The sequence below is a fragment of the Cyprinus carpio genome, chromosome B5 (assembly GCF_018340385.1).
Source record: "Cyprinus carpio isolate SPL01 chromosome B5, ASM1834038v1, whole genome shotgun sequence".
Lineage (NCBI taxonomy): Eukaryota > Metazoa > Chordata > Actinopteri > Cypriniformes > Cyprinidae > Cyprinus > Cyprinus carpio.
Window position 1 is genome coordinate 22,428,369 of NC_056601.1, and position 11,369 is coordinate 22,439,737.

General features: G+C 35.6%; 1 pseudogene; it reads left to right on the top strand.

Moving 5' to 3' along the window:
• LOC109071929 overlaps positions 1-6,753 on the top strand; it is a 29,232-nt pseudogene extending 22,479 nt beyond the window's left edge.
• The last annotated feature ends 4,616 nt before the right edge of the window (positions 6,754-11,369 follow it).

Here is an 11,369-nt window from a genome sequence, read left to right on the forward strand (position 1 = left end):
ATATTTATATTTTTATTTTATTTTATTTTATTTAAGCTTTATTTCAGTTTAACAAAATATTTTTTGTCTTATTTTTGATTAACAATAACAACACTGGTGAAGGCTAGACCACAGTGGGAAAACTGCTGTAGAATGACTGCTAAATAGAGCTGTTGAATGCTTAGTTTAGCTTAATGACAAGTCAGACTTCAGTCAAAAAAACATAAAGGGAATGTATCATAATTTTACATTACTCACTGTATAATATTACTTGTAGTTTTTGGACAAACCAAAAAAAAAATGTAGTTTTAATGATCATTTTCCTCCCATCTATACAGCTAGTTGAGGCATTATTCACTACGTATTACTTCAGTGTAAAAGAGAAGGAAGATTACAAAACACCAATCCAAACAAAAGTTGAGAACACTGTACAAACTTGTTGGAATAAAAATACCGAAAATGCAATGATGCTGAAACTTTTCAAATATTCAATCATGATCAGACTACAAAATAGATGAACATATCAAGTTTAAAACTGAGAAAATTTACATTTGCACGGGAAAAAATAGTGAGTTAGTTTAAAATTCATGGCTATGCAACGAATTCAAAAACGTGTGGAACAAGGCCTGTTTACCAACTGGATGTGTCAATCCTCTCTTTTCCTATAAACAGTCGAAAGTCGGGGATGAGGCGCACAAGTTGCTTCACAGTTTGGAATAGGATGTTCCCATGTTGTCTAATACAGGCTTCTAGTTGATTCAACTGTCTTAGGTCTTCTGGTCGCATCTTCCTCTTTATGATGTGCCGAAGTTTTATGGGTGAAGATCTGGACTGCAGGCTGGCATTCAGTACCGGGATCCTCTTCTACCCAAGCAATGATGTTGCTAATTGATTCGGTTGTGGTCTGGCCTTCATGTTGGAAAATGCACGGTCCTTCCTGAAAGAGACGACGCCTGGATGGGATCATATGTTGTTCTAGCCTGGATCTTCCCTTTCGCATTGATTTTCGCATGACTTTTCAGTTACCGGTCGCCGTCCAGGTCGCTCCGCTGATTTGTTTTTATTACTTTATTAATCCTTTTGCTTTTCTTTGCAATAAACCTCTGCACGATCACTACGACAAACGGAAAACCCTTAGTGACATGGATACCGCTTCACTAACCTGTTCCAGGACACTTTATCTCCAACCCATCTTCGGCCATCTGCTGATTATCAGGGAAGACACCGAGAGCACAATGGCCCACTGACCTACCCACCCGAGGCGAACGGATCAAGAATACCGCGGGAAACGGTGGGGTCCAACAGACTGAGCATTCCTTTTTTACTCACAATTTGTACAGTGTCCCAACTTTTTTGGAATCGGGTTTGTACATGTTTTTTCTTCAAATTTAAATCAAATTCCATGAACAGACTAACAGACTGACTTCCATCATAACAGTCAGACGTGGAGCTGGATTCCTCTCAGGGGCTGCTGGTTCTGAAGGAAGTGTCTCGAGCAGATAGCGGTGTGTATGAATGTCACTCTCTGGGCTTGGATGCTGTGAACCATGACGAGGTGCTGGACACCCTACAGCTCACTGTGCACTGTGAGTTCAACTTCCACCTTCTCATTTTTACACACAGATTTGGAAACTAGAAAGAAAATGCATTACAACAAGCACTGTAATCTAATCATCTATCAGTATTGTTGCAAAATATGCTGACATCTAATAATGTTGAATAATTAACATTTACTCTACTATTCAAACGTTTAGGACAAGATTTTTTTATTAATACTTTTATTCAGAAAGAGTGCATTAAACTTTCTATTCATCCAGAAAAAATACTGAAATAAAAAAAAATGCATTATGGTCGCACAAAAATAATGGGCAGTACAACTTTTTTCAACATACTGATATTAGTACCAAAATGCTATAGCAAACAACCAACATATTAGAATGATTTCTGAAGAATCATGTGACACTGAAGACTGAATGACTGTTGAAACATATTTTAAATGTCATTTTAAAATATATTAAATTGTAAAACAATTATTAAATAACAGTTTTTACTGTATTTCTTTAATCAAATAAATGCAGCCTTGGTGAGTATACACTTCTTTCAAAAAACAATAAAAACATCTTTACCACTGGTAGAGTATATTTATTAATTACAGATACTTTTTCCAAAGCACTTAAATTAGAAAAAATATACATATAATTTAACAGAATAAAGAAAGCTACGGACCCCTCATTATGACATGCAGGAAAAAAAATAATGGTAGCTAAATCATTAACGACTGATTTACTAATTCGTTCCCTCAATGTATCTAAACGTAGGAATGAATTAGTAAATCAGGCGCACAATTTATTTATTTTTCTTACATGTCATAAAAGGGCCTAACTGAGAAAACAACATTATTAGAAGTAAAAAAAAAAAAAGGTCACTAAGCTACTGCATTGTTCCACATTTGCTATTTTTGCGTAAATATAGAAACTGTAATAAATTCCATCATTTCACTCTAAAAATTTAAAGAAATCTTGAAAGGAAGAAAGATTCTGTTTTGCTTAAGTAATATGAAAGAAAGGATTCTTTCATCCACCACCAGAATTCACCCCAGAATAACAATTTGTCATCATTTACCACTGTCATTAAATGAAGCAGATGCACTGTCAAGCTCACACCGACGACACTCTGAAATACTAAGCTATGTGTGTGCTCAGGATCTGACCCAGCTGTGGTGGTGCCCAAAGACTCGGAGGTCATGCTGAAAGGAGAAAGTCTGACAGCCACCTGCAATGCCCTGTCGTCTTTAGAGACCTCGACTGTGTGGTTTAAGGTAACCCTGTAGCATCCTTCTGCAGTCTAGACACGTTAGTTTGGTCTTCCACATTCTGTTGAGAGCTTCTTCTCACCCCGCCCGTTCTTTACTAAATTTGTTTGTACACCTTTGTTTGTGTAGGATGGGATTGAGGTCGGGAGAGGACACATAATGCAGCTGCAGGATGCCACGTTTGACACAGCTGGACAGTATGACTGTGAGGTGACTGTACCGTCTCTTCCAGGCCTGCTGACCAGCGGTTTTGTCCATATCATCGTACAGGGTGAGGAAGAGAGCATCAGCTGAAACTCAGCAAAAGAGCTTCAACATCAGCATATTTTTAGTTCAAATTGTTACTGGATCTGTTCCTCCAGGCGCGCCTCAGATGAAGGATGCAGAGAGAGAGATTGAGCTGATGGAGAAAGTAGGGGGTTGGGTGAATTTGAGCTGTGAGGTGAGAGGTTACCCCCGACCCGCCATCACCTGGAGCATCACCGGCAGTCAGGTAACACTGATTTCCTCTCAGCCCTCTGCTTATGTTACACTGAGCTGTGGATTGAGGCTTTTGTCTTGTGTGTGTGTGTGTGTGTGTGTGTTGTAGTCTCAGAGCTGGCGTGAGGTTGTTAAAGGAGAGATGGAGGATCAAGTCTACAGCGTTGTGATGCTTAAAGTCACCACTGATGCTGTTGCTGTCTGCAATTCAACAAACGACTTCGGAATAGAGACCAAGACTTTCAGCATCAGGAGCAGTAAGAGTCGATTTTCCTTATTTCCACTGCCAATCAGGACATCCAGTTGTTCATTAATAATAAATTGTATAATAGTAATGATTATTCATCACTATTATTAATCATGATCATAAATATGACATTAAAATATAGTTGACTAAATGTATTCTAATTATAAACATAATATTTTTATATATAAATGTAATATCTATACATCAATTACTATGTACAATTTTATACATAGTGCTGTCAAAATTAAGCGATTAATTTTTTCAGATTAACTCATTAAAAATGTTTAATGCAAGTAACACAGGGTTGGCCACCCCACTCAACTGCTGCTGCTTCTCTCTCTCTTTTTTTTCTTGACAAAAATTGTGTTTATTTAGACACAGAACGTCTTTATAACCACAATCCGATACTGGCCTTCAGTCATAAAAAAATGCCATTAAACAAATATGAAAAATATACTGTCTTTATGTTGTTTTTACATTCATTAAAGGTTTGAATGTGAAAATTATTGCAATGAAAAAAATATTTAAAATGTTAGGTGAAATTAATCAGGATTAATTTTAGAAAAATGTCCGGCCATTTAATACTTTTTTAAACGATTGACAGCACTATTTTATACATTATTTTATAGTAAAGTATGAAATTGATAATATTTAATTTAACATTATGTATGTATTTAATTAAATTTAGCTTTTGTCTGTTATTTTTTTATGCCACTTATGAGTCACTTATGCTGTATCTACATCATATAATACAGTAATTTTGTGAATTATTGTTACAATTTAAAATACCTGTTTTATACTGAAATAATACTGAAATATCCATTTACCTTTTTTTTTTTTTTTTTTTTTTTATGTAATTTATTCCTGTGGTGGTAAAGCTGTGCTTCAGAATCATTATCTAGTTTTCAGTGTCACATGATCCCTCCAGAAATCATTCTATTATTATAATCAGTGTTAAAACCAGTTGTCCTGCTTAATATTTTTGTGAAAATGTACTGTTGTAACGCCCTTATTTTTCAAAGATCGCCTCATCCAGACTGTATAAAAAGTCTCATCATCATTTTTTAAAAATATCATTTAACCATGACATTTATTTTTAAACTTTTAAATTAATAGGATGTGTTTGAATATTGGCTGCTTTTAATCAAAAATGCATAATGTCGCTTCGTTGTTTTCTCTCTCCCAGTTCCATTCTCCCAGATTCCAACAGCCAGGAAAACCCCAGGTAACATTTTCCCCTTTTCTGTCTCTATGTGTCTGTTAGAAAGTATCATCGCGATGCTTTTAAATCAACACTCCAGTCCCACATTTCACCCTTCTGCAAAATCCAACCCCATAAACAATGAAAGATCATCTAATGTACTTGAATAATTCATGCATTTGATCCAAGAGCAGCTCGGGGTTAGCTTGACTTCTTTTCTCGGTCGGCCTCTGGGCATATTTCAAATTCTGTGTGTGAAGAAAAGTCATAGAGCAAAAAGCCAGCAAAATTGAAGGCAGACATTACTTCAGATACAGCTGTAGAATGTTTTCCAAGATGAATGTATAATTAGGCTCTATGCTTAATGTTTTAACAAATGTTTTGAAGTGCTGGGCCGTAACTGAGACTGTTAAAACCATTGTGGTGCAGGATTGTGGTGGCGGCTCGTTGTTTTTATTGAGTAGATTTAACTCATACAAAATTCATTCCCAGACAAATTTCTGTTTTGCCGTCTCTGTGTTTATTTATGTGCATTTGATGATCGCCTTCCTCTGAATGGCTTAATCTTCATTTTCTTTTATTTGACTCCTGGGGGAATATGAGTCTCATTTCATTTTGCATTAAAACACTCTAATAATATGTTTCATACCAAACTCGGCTCATATGTCAATTCATGCTTTCAGCATGAATTAATTGTGTCTTTGTTGAAATGTCTGATTCTTTCATTGGTTAGCTATAGATCAAATGCAATACCTTTCAATGTTGACATCTGCTGTTCTCTCTCTCTCTCCAGTTGATACTAGTGGAGTGATTATTGTGGTGGATTACGTCGTAGTATCCCGTTGCTGGCCATAAGTAAGTGCCTTCTACTTCCTGTATAAAAAAGGCAAGTTACTCCTGTGGACGTTCAGGCAAGCAAGAAATGTATGTAATACCTTTTCCTTCTCTCCAGTTTATTAGTAAACCATTAGTACAGGGTTTTCAAAGTGGGGTAGTCTAGGGACCTCCGTACTGGGTCGCCTCTGGGTCTGCAAGGAAGTGCTGGGAAATCTGTAGAAAAGATAAGTGTAAAAAATAGAAATTAAACAAAAAATAAATTTTTCATGCAAATACATTTTAACAATTATTCAAATAAATAATAAATGCATCTAACATTACAGCACCATAGTGAATAGAAAAAAGGCGCAGTAATGTAATATAATAAATCTTTTATATTTTCCAAATAATATTTTACACATATTTATAATGTATAAAAGTTATAGTTCCCACTTTACATTTTAAATTTAATGATATTCTGTAAAGATATCCTGTAGTAACATAGTGTTAAAACATGGTAAATGACATATTCAGTACCATGGTAATATATTAAATAATGCTACTGTATGAATAAAAGTACCATTTAAATGTTGAGGGGAGGGTCAGCAAGATTTTTAAAATATTTCTAAAATATAAGTCTCTTTGGTAAATACTACAAAATACTAAATACTAATACAAGCGTGCTTACATAATCTTTAGATCAAATAATCTCTTTATGATCATGAGAAACAAATTCGATCAAAGTGTGTCCAAACTTTGTTAGGGGTAATTTCAATAAGACTTTCTAACAGCGCGAATTGTGCTATGCAATTATATAATTTAGTACAGAAGTGCAGAAAACATCATGTGCACGCCCAGTGTTGCAGTCTGGTGTATTGTGTGCTGTTAATGTCTACAGCATTAATGTCTACAGCACCAAGGAGAAGACTAACAAAGATGACATCGTAGCAGCAAAGAGAGAAAATGAAGGCAAAAAAAGACAGAGGAGTCTGTGCTACTGAAGGGCGTCAATGGGGAACAGAAAACTCCCAATGACTTGCAGGTAAAAATATATATACTTAACTCTTGTTCAAAGAACATATAGCTAAAAGTATCATGATGAGATGACCACAACGACTCGCTCTCTAACTTTATTATGTGGTGCTTTTTCCTGGAATAAAGAACAGCAACCCTTAGCTCAGAAGCACTTGTTTCTTTCCGAGACTTCAGGGCGACTAAAGATGCATGTCTGGCGTGGAGCAGCAGCCACCCCTTCTGGATAAAGTGGACTGTACTTTTGTATCTCGTGTGAGAGTTAAGCAGTAATTCATGCTTGGATAAATGGGACTTAGTTTATAAAGGAAGATTGTTCTCTATTTTCTACTGTTCTTCATTGTTTTTCTTCAACCATCGACCAATTTCAAGACCACGAAAGTTCATCCTTAATACAACACAAGCAAAATGAATTACTGAGTAAAAAACATTCTTACACTCTGTGAGCATCCCAATTGCATCAAAAACCAATAGAGTGTTGCAGGGATGATATATTTTTGTAGGGCTGTGAAATTAGAAATGAGTTACCTGTTCCATCAGTCTTTTGGTTAATTGTCTGGAAACAATGGTCTTTGGGTAGTTTAATGCAAGATGAGGATATTTTCAGGTGAGTCCCTAGGACATAAGAAATACTGAAATCCAAAAGTCAATGGAAAAATCCTGTAGCGCTATTTGCCAAGGAAACCAGGGGTGTATGCTTGCTTCGGGTTGGCCTACAAAAATATATCATCTCCCGCTGTTGCACCAGGCATGATGTTGCCCAAATTAAAAGATGAGGTGCACTTCCAGAATAAACCTTTCTGGATACTCTACTTCACACCTCGTGTCATCCAAGATGTTCATGACTTTCTTTCTTCAGTCGAAAAAGAAATGAAAGTTTATGAGGGGAAAAAAGTTGTAGGATTTATTAGGGGATGCCAATGGGTTGATGCACAGGGGTACAAGTTGCAGTTTCAGGGAGTCCTCTATAGAGAGCAAGAAGAAACAGAGCCATTCTAGCGGGTGCATACAGATGTAGTATTTAGTTGATCACGACGATAGTCAATTCTCTAGAGAAAGAAAAAACAAGCAAAGCAAAAAAAAAAAACCTCAATGTATATACTTGGAACCACAAAAGTGTACATGATTGGGCAAGGTCATGCTTGGATTTCAGTTATTGGTGTTCTTGTTATATTTTCTGTCGGTTATTCAAAAAAGGATAGTACAAATAAGTAGGTCAGGCGCATGGAAGAACAAGGAAAACCAACTGCCCCATCTCAATCGTCTCCAACTTTAAAATCATTGTTGGTTTACCTTTTTTTTTTTTTTTTACTTTCTTTGCAGGCTTGCTTTGTAAACACTGAGTCAGTACTTCTATGCCTATGTCACGCATGACCTTTCCAACATGACATGTATTTGCATGAAGTCGAGGTGATGAAGGCAAGATGAGCATTTGTGGTTAAAAAGTATATACGTGGGTTTTTTTTTTACTATACAAGACCCTTATTCCTCAGCTGGGATCGTGTAGAGCTCTTTGAAGCTGCACTGAAACTGCAAATTGGGACCTTCAACCTGTTGTCCCCATTGAAATCCACTATATGGAGAAAAATCCTGAAACGTTTTCCTCAAAAACCTTAATTTCTTTTCGACCGAGGAGAGAAAGACATAACATCTTGGATGACACTGGGGTGAGTAAATTATCAGGACATTTTTATTCTGCTCTGATTTAAATGTGACCACTATGTAAAAATGGTTTTACTAATGAATTCATTCTGCTTGTTCCTCCAATGAGGCTCAATGTCCTTTTTAGACAACCAAAAATGTATATATTATAAATATGTTTAGCGATTGATCTCTACTTGTGATCTTATTTGTCAGTTGTGGCTTTTCTAAGCTCTGTCAGAAAAATATTTTAGGTTTCGGTCCTTGCATTTAATGCTGCAGAAAGTAAAGCGTACCTTAGATTTTTTTTATAATTTTTTTTTTTATATATTCTATGAACAAAAAAAAGTGGATTGTTTATATGTACAGAACGTTAGGTGTCTCCTGATTTTCCTCGTAACTCCCAAAGACCAAATAATAACCAATGTTGCAGGTCAAAGGCAGTTAAGTAAAAACCCCGATTAAGACAATGAGAATAACAATCTGTGAATGGCTCATAAACACACAGCCTTCACGATATCAAGGAACCCCTATCCAACTTTGGATAAACGGATAAACATGACCCCGGGATTCAGTCACGATGAATACTGAGCCGACACTTACTATGTGGTGTGTCCGCGTCCAACTCAAACTACTGCAGAGCCTTATGTACTGTTTTGCAGGGCATAGTCGTAGGGAAGGGAAATTGTAACTCTTTTTGTGTTTTGACTGCTGAGGGGAATCTCTGTAGCTCCTCTGTTTCTGCCTCAAATGCAGTGCCTGGTGAGAGAATGTAAGGCTCCTTCATTTCTTTCACATTCAGTCCCAAGCCACACTGAAAACCTTTTGTGCTGTCCTTGTTTGTTTTTATGATTGCTTTGTAATTTGGTGAAGGAAAAGTTTTGTGCGTTTAGACTATAAATGCCATGAATAGTAATACTTTTTATAAAGAGACGCAGTGCATTTACAACCGTAAGGCTCCCTTTAAATTTGTAACTTTTACAGATTTCGAAAAGCTCATGATGAGGCCGAATCATTCAGTAATTTGTTCTAGTGTGCAGAGTTTCTTGATACTGTTGTTGAATGTGGCTTTGGCTTTTACGTTTACATAAAGACATGACACACGTATCTACTCAGAGCTTGAGGGACGCTGACTCTAAATAACTTCAGGACTCTGTCTACCACACTACAACACGCTTGGACAATTCATATTTGATTATAGCTGTGATCATGCATTCTTTTAGCCTCAAGTTGTGTTATGCTTAAATTCCATTGAAAAATCTAAAAAAGTAAGCTGATTTTGTCCATTCTTGTGTTTAGCTTTTCCACTACATGTTCCTTTGTGTTTATCCAAGTATAACAGAAACACAGGCACCTTTTTTGTAGTTTAATAAACTTTCCAGTCTAATATTAGTCGTGAGCCATTTGAGACTGTCAGAACACTGTCGAACCACTGCATACTACACTGGCACCTTTCCCCTGCCTGTCCTCGAGAGCAAATTATGTTGTAATAGCGCAAACTATCATTCTCATTGTAGATTGTTGGCAAACACAGTTACGCAGTGTTTTATGTTTGATTTCACTTATGGTTGTAAATTAAGTACTTGTGGTATGCGTTTGATGCTTGCATTTTTATATCATTTTTTGGCCAAAAAATAAAGATATGTTACATTCAGTGTTTGTCTCCACTTCTTGGAAAGCCTTCACTTGTGTTACATAATTTTCAGTGCAGGTCTTTCCTCAGTTGTGGAAGATCTGAATCCAGAAGAGTGTTTTTACAGAGGCTCTGTTCAAGGAGGAGCATCTGCTGATACAAGCTGGTTTTGTTTAAATAAAACATTTTAAGGATATCTGTTACTGAGATGACTACTTGCAAGCGGCACATTTTAAATTTTGTCATTCAGTCTCACTGAAGCTATTGTTTCCACTATTGTGTTATTCAGAGTTTACCTATGAAAGTGCTGAATGTAAAATATGTAGGCTATACCAGAGAGATAATTGTAAATAATGAAGAAAACTATTGAGTCACCTTTGATTTAATGGCACGGTACTAGAAATGTCTGAAAGTCATGACCAAAGTCTTTGAAAAATATATTTCTATTCAACCTAATTTAGTTTTCAGACTCACTTTTACTCAGGTTTATAACCGTGAAACTGAAAGAAAGGGAAGAAGAGGCCCGCTCCTCTCATGCTCCGCTAAAATAACACACCGGGCTCGAGCTGCCCTGGATCAGGATTTATTTTAAACATGACTCATTATCGACTTGAACTCTCGCAGGACGTTCGTGCATGTGGGTCACCTGATCAGTAGCCCACTTTAATTCCTCTCTTTTTTATCTTTTTTGTTTGTTTTTGCATGTGTGTGTGTGTGTGTGTGTGAGACCACTGATTAAGATGTCTAATTGAAAACTTTAAAAATCTGTTTGTAAATTCTCTTCCAGTTTTTAGTGACTTAATTCTTAAAACTTGTCAATATTGTGTTATTTTTCTCTTGTTTTATTTTGTTTCTCATTGCTGTTATTTGTTACTGTCTATATTGTTTTGTCTGTAAATGTTAGATAGATAGATAGATAGATAGATAGATAGATAGATAGATAGATAGATAGATAAACAGACAGATAGATCCAAATAAAAGTGATTACCAATTTACACAAATTACCAAAAAAAAAAAAAAAAATTAAAGTTCTAAAAAAATGTTGGAATGTTTAGAAATAGCGGCCCAGTGATTTTATAAGTCTGCAAAATATATGAGGACATATGGAGGACCACAATAAACCATTTATTGATGGATTAATATTTCATTTATAAATTGTTTTTATAATTACTGCTTTTATTGCTTATTTAAAAAATCAAACAATAAATTTAGTCCATTTATTTACAGATTAGTTAATTAATTTGTTAACTCATTTATTAATGTCTATTTTTATTGTACAATTTGTTATTAATTAATGAAATTCTTTATTACTATTTCTGTGACACCCGTGGTCCTCCATAAGGACATACCTGGAATAACAACAACTATGACATTTAAAAAATTTAGTTTAATATTTAACCATATTTAATATTTGCTTTGGGTTAAATATTTTTCATGATTTTGGTGATATTTTTCAGACGTTACTGTTATTAGATTAGATTAGATTCAACTTTATTGTCACTGCACATGTAAGGTACAAGGCAACGAA